Here is a 6,037-nt window from a genome sequence, read left to right as displayed (position 1 = left end):
CGCAGAGCCCGTGGGGCTGCGGGCTTTGCGGCGGCCGTCAGCCTCGGCGCCACCGACGCCCACCTGGCACCGCCGCGCCAGCCTGCGAAGCATTTTCGGGTAGGGCCGCGGCTCTGGCCACAGCTCCCATGCCCGAAGAGCCAGGAGGGAAAGCCGTGCCTCGTTGGAAAGCTCTTGGGCAGCCGCTCGCGTGGCCCCACAGCCCGTGGGGCTGCGGCCTTTCCGGCGGCGGTCAGCCTCGGCGCCACCGGCGCCCACCTCGCACCGCCGCGCCAGCCCGCAAAGCATTTTCGGGTAGGGCCGCGGCTCTGGCGACAGCTCCCACGCCCGAAGAGCCAGGAGGGAAAGCCGTGCCTCGTTGGAAAGCTCTTTGGCAGCCGCTCGCGTGGCCCCACAGCCCGTGGGGCTGCGGGCTTTCCGGCGGCCGTCAGCCTCGGCGCCACCGGTGCCCACGTGGCGCCGCCGTACCAGCCTGCGAAGCATTTTCCGGTAGGGCCGCGGCTCTGGCGACAGCTCCCACGGCCGAAGAGCCAGGAGGGAAAGCCGTGCCTCGTTGGAAAGCTCTTTGGCAGCCGCTCACGTGGCCCCACAGCCCGTGGGGCTGCGGGCTTTGCGGCGGCCGTCAGCCTCGGCGCCACCGGCGCCCACCTTGTGCCACCGCGCCAGCCCTCGAAGCATTTTCCGGTAGGGCCGCGGCTCTGGCCACAGCTCCCACGCCCGAAGAGCCAGGAGGGAAAGCCGTGCCTCGTTGGAAAGCTCTTTGGCAGCCGCTCGCGTGGCCCCACAGCCCGTGGGGCTGCGGGCTTTCCGGCGGCCGTCAGCCTCGGCGCCACCGGTGCCCACGTGGCGCCGCCGTACCAGCCTGCGAAGCATTTTCCGGTAGGGCCGCGGCTCTGGCGACAGCTCCCACGGCCGAAGAGCCAGGAGGGAAAGCCGTGCCTCGTTGGAAAGCTCTTTGGCAGCCGCTCACGTGGCCCCACAGCCCGTGGGGCTGCGGGCTTTGCGGCGGCCGTCAGCCTCGGCGCCACCGGCGCCCACCTGGCGCCGCCGCGCCAGCCCCCAAAGCATTTTCCGGTAGGGACGCGGCTCTGGCAACAGCTCCCACGCCTGAAGAGCCAGGAGGGAAAGCCGTGCCTCGTTGGAAAGCTCTTTGGCAGCCGCTCGCGTGGCCCCACAACCCGTGGGGCTGCGGGCTTTACGGCGGCCGTCAGCCTCGGCGCCACCGGCGCCCACCTGGCGCCGCCGCCGCACTAGCCTGCGATGCATTTTCCAGTAGGGCCGCGGCTCTGGCGACAGCTCCCACGCCCGAAGAGCCAGGAGGGAAAGCCGTGCCTCGTTGGAAAGCTCTTTGGCAGCCGCTCACGTGGCCCCACAGCCCTTGGGGCTGCGGGCTTTGCGGCGGCCGTCAGCCTCGGCGCCACCGGGGCCCACCTGGCGCTCCCGCGCCATCCCCCGAAGCATTTTCCGGTAGGGCCGCGGCTCTGGCAACAGCTCCCACGGCCGAAGAGCCAGGAGGGAAAGCCATGCCTCGTTGGAAAGCTCTTTGGCAGCCGCTCGCGTGGCCCCACAGCCCGTGGGGCTGCGGGCTTTCCGGCGGCCGTCAGCCTCGGCGCCACCGGCGCCCACCTGGCACCGCCGCGCCAGCCCCCGAAGCATTTTCCGGTAGGGCCGCGGCTCTGGCCACAGCTCCCACGCCCGAAGAGCCAGGAGGGAAAGCCGTGCCTCCTTGGAAAGCTCTTTGGCAGCCGCTCGCGTGGCCCCACAGCCCTTGCGACTGCGGGCTTTCCGGCGGCCGTCAGCCTCGGCGCCACCGGCGCCCACGTGGCGCCGCCGCGCCAGCCCCCGAAGCATTTTCCGGTAGGGCCGCGGCTCTGGCCACAGCTCCCACGCCCGAAGAGCCAGGAGGGAAAGCCGTGCCTCGTTGGAAAGCTCTTTGGCAGCCGCTCGCGTGGCCCCACAGCCCGTGGGGCTGCGGGCTGTGCGGCGGCCGTCAGCCTCGGCGACACCGGCGCCCACCTGTCGCCGCCGCGGCAGACCCCGAAGCATTTTCCGGTAGGGCCACGGCTCTGGCGACAGCTCCCACGCCCGAAGAGCCAGGAGGGAAAGCCGTGCCTCGTTGGAAAGCTCTTTGGCAGCCGCTCGCGTGGCCCCACAGACCGTGGGGCTGCGGGCTTTGAGGCGGCCGTTAGTCTTGGCGCAACCGGCGCCCACCTGGCGCCGCCGCGCCAGCCCCCGAAGCATTTTCCGGTAGGGCCGCGGCTCTGGCGACAGCTCCCACGCCCAAAGAGCCAGGAGGGAAAGCCGTGCCTCGTTGGAAAGCCCTTTGGCAGCCGCTCGCGTGGCCCCACAGCCCATGGGGCTGCAGGCTTTGTGGCGGCCGTCAGCCTCGGCGCCTCCGGCGCCCAAGTGGCGTTGACGCGCCAGCCCCTGAAGCATTTTCCGGTAGGGCCGCGGCTCAGGCGACAGTTCCCACACCCAAAGAGCCAGGAGGGAAAGCCGTGCCTCGTTGGAAAGCTCTTTGGCAGCCGCTCGCATGGCCCCACAGCCCGTGGGGCTGCGGGCTTTCCGGCGGCTGTCAGCCTCGGCGCCACCGGCGCCCACCTGGCACCGCCGCGCCAGCCCGCGAAGCATTTTCCGGTATGGCCGCGGCTCTGGCGACAGCTCCCACGCCCAAAGAGCCAGGAGGGAAAGCCGTGCCTCGTTGGAAAGCTCTTTGGCAGCCGCTCGCGTGGCCGCAGAGCCCGTGGGGCTGCGGGCTTTGCGGCGGCCGTCAACCTCGGCGCCACCGACGCCCACCTGGCACCGCCGCGCCAGCCTGCGAAGCATTTTCGGGTAGGGCCGCGGCTCTGGCCACAGCTCCCATGCCCGAAGAGCCAGGAGGGAAAGCCGTGCCTCGTTGGAAAGCTCTTGGGCAGCCGCTCGCGTGGCCCCACAGCCCGTGGGGCTGCGGCCTTTCCGGCGGCGGTCAGCCTCGGCGCCACCGGCGCCCACCTCGCACCGCCGCGCCAGCCCGCAAAGCATTTTCGGGTAGGGCCGCGGCTCTGGCGACAGCTCCCACGCCCGAAGAGCCAGGAGGGAAAGCCGTGCCTCGTTGGAAAGCTCTTTGGCAGCCGCTCGCGTGGCCCCACAGCCCAGGGGGCTGCGGGCTTTGCGGCGGCCGTCAGCCTCGGCGCCACCGGCGCCCACGTTGCGCCGCGGCGCCAGCCTGCGAAGCATTTTCCGGTAGGGCCGCGGCTCTGGCCACAGCTCCCACGCCCAAAGAGCCAGGAGGGAAAGCCGTGCCTCGTTGGAAAGCTCTTTGGCAGCCGCTCGCGTGGCCCCACAGCCCGTGGGGCTGCGGGCTTTGCGGCGGCCGTCAGCCTCGGCGCCACCGGCGCCCACCTGGTGCCACCGCGCCAGCCCCCGAAGCATTTTCCGGTAGGGCCGCGGCTCTGGCGACAGCTCCCACGCCCGAAGAGCCAGGAGGAAAAGCCGTGCCTCGTTGGAAAGCTCTTTGGCAGCCGCTCGCGTGGCCCCACAGCCCGTGGGGCTGCGGCCTTTCCGGCGGCTGTCAGCCTCGGCGCCACCGGCGCCCACCTGGCACCGCCGCGCCAGCCCGCGAAGCATTTTCCGGTATGGCCGAGGCTCTGGCCACAGCTCCCACGCCCGAAGAGCCAGGAGGGAAAGCCATGCCTCGTTGGAAAGCTCTTTGGCAGCCGCTCGCGTGGCCCCACAGCCCGTGGGGCTGCGGCCTTTCCGGCGGCCGTCAGCCTCGGCGCCACCGGCGCCCACCTGGCACCGCCGCGCCAGCCTGCGAAGCATTATCCGGTAGGGCCGCGGCTCTGGCCACAGCTCCCACGCCCGAAGAGCCAGGAGGGAAAGCCGTGCCTCGTTGGAAAGCTCTTTGGCAGCCGCTCGCGTGGCCCCAGAGCCCGTGGGGCTGCGGGCTTTGCGACGGCCGTCAGCCTCGGCGCCACCGGCGCCCACCTCGAGCCGCCGCGCCAGCCTGCGAAGCATTTTCCGGTAGGGCCGCGGCTCTGGCGACAGCTCCCACGCCCAAAGAGCCAGGAGGGAAAGCCGTGCCTCGTTGGAAAGCTCTTTGGCAGCCGCTCACGTGGCCCCACAGCCCGTGGGGCTGCAGGCTTTGCGGCGGCTGTCAGCCTCGGCGCCACCGGCGCCCACCTGGCGCCGCCGCGCCAGCCCCCGAAGCATTTTTCGGTAGGGCCGCGGCTCTGGCCACAGCTCCCACGCCCAAAGAGTCAGGAGGGAAAGCCGTGCCTCATTGGAAAGCTCTTTGGCAGCCGCTCGCGTGGCCGCAGAGCCCGTGGGGCTGCAGGCTTTCCGGCGGCCGTCAGCCTCGGCGCCACCGGCGCCCACCTGGCACCGCCGCGCCAGCCCCCGAAGCATTTTCTGGTAGGGCCGCGGCTCTGGCCACAGCTCCCACGCCCGAAGAGCCAGGAGGGAAAGCCGTGCCTCGTTGGAAAGCTCTTTGGCAGCCGCTCGCGTGGCCCCACAGCCCGTACGGCTGCGGGCTTTGCGGCGGCCGTCAGCCTCGGCGCCACCGGCGCCTACCTGGCGCCGCCGCGCCAGCCTGCGAAGCATTTTCCGGTAGGGCCGCGGCTCTGGCCACAGCTCCCACGCCCAAAGAGCCAGGAGGGAAAGCCGTGCCTCGTTGGAAAGCTCTTTGGCAGCCGCTCGCGTGGCCCCACAGCCCGTGGGGCTGCGGGCTTTGCGGCGGCTGTCAGCCTCGGCGCCACCGGCTCCAACCTGGCGCCGCCGCCCCAGCCCCCAAAGAATTTTCCGGTAGGGCGATGGCTCTGGCGACAGCTCCCACGGCCGAAGAGCCAGGAGGGAAAGCTGTGCGACCTTCGAAAGCTCTTTGGCAGCCGCTCGCGTGGCCCCACAGCCCATGGGGCTGCGGGCTTTCCCGCAGCCGTCAGACTCGGCGCCACCAGCGCCCACCTGGCGCCGCCGCGCCAGCCCCCGAAGCATTTTCCGGTAGGGCCGCGGCTCTGGCCACAGCTCCCACGCCCAAAGAGCCAGGAGGGAAAGCTGTGCCTCGTTGGAAAGCTCTTTGGCAGCCGCTCGCGTGGCCCCACAGCCCGTGGGGCTGCGGGCTTTCCGGCGGCCGTCAGCCTCGGCGCCACCGGCGCCCACATGGCGCCGCAGCGCCAGCCCCCAAAGCATTTTGCGGTAGGGCCGCGGCTCTGCCACATCTCCCACGCCCAAAGAGCCAGGAGGGAAAGCCGTGCCTCGTTGGAAAGCTCTTTGGCAGCCGCTCCCGTGGTCCCACAGCCCGTACGGCTGGGGGCTTTCTGGCGGCTGTCAGCATCGGCGCCACCGCAGCCCACGTGGCGCCGCCGCACCAGGCTGCAAAGCATTTTCTAGTAGTGCCGCGGCTCTGGCCACAGCTCCCACGCCCGAAGAGCCAGGAGTGAAAGCCGTGCCTCGTTGGAAAGCTCTTTGGCAGCCGCTCGCGTGGTCCCACAGCCCGTGGGGCTGCAGGCTTTCTGGCGGCCGTCAGCCTCGGCGCCACCGGCGCCCACCTGGCGCCGCCGCGCCAACCCCCGAAGCATTTTCCGGTATGGCCGCGACTCTGGCGACAGCTCCCACGCCCGAAGAGCCAGGAGGGAAATCCGTGCCTCGTTGGAAAGCTCTTTGGCAGCCGCTCGCGAGGCACCACAGCCCGTGCGGCTGCGGGCTTTGCAGCGGCCGTCAGCCTCGGCGACACCGGCGCCCACCTGGCGCCCCCGCGCCAGCCTGCGAAGCATTTTGTGGTAGGGCCGCAGCTCTGGCCACAGCTCCCACGCCCGAAGAGCCAGGAGGGAAAGCCGTGCCTCGTTGGAAAGCTCTTTGGCAGCCGCTCGCGTGGCCCCACAGCCCGTGGGGCTGCGGGCTTTGCGGCAGCCGTCAGCCTCGGCGCCACCGGCGCCCACCTGGCGCAGCCGCGCCAGCCTGCGAAGCATTTTCCGGTAGGGCCGCGTCTCTGGCCACAGCTCCCACGCCCAAAGAGCCAGGAGGGAAAGACATGCCTCGTTGGAAATCTCTTTGGCAGCCC

The sequence above is a fragment of the Larus michahellis genome, unplaced genomic scaffold (genome assembly GCF_964199755.1).
Source record: "Larus michahellis unplaced genomic scaffold, bLarMic1.1 SCAFFOLD_49, whole genome shotgun sequence".
NCBI lineage: Eukaryota > Metazoa > Chordata > Aves > Charadriiformes > Laridae > Larus > Larus michahellis.
Note: the sequence above shows the minus strand (reverse complement) of the source record.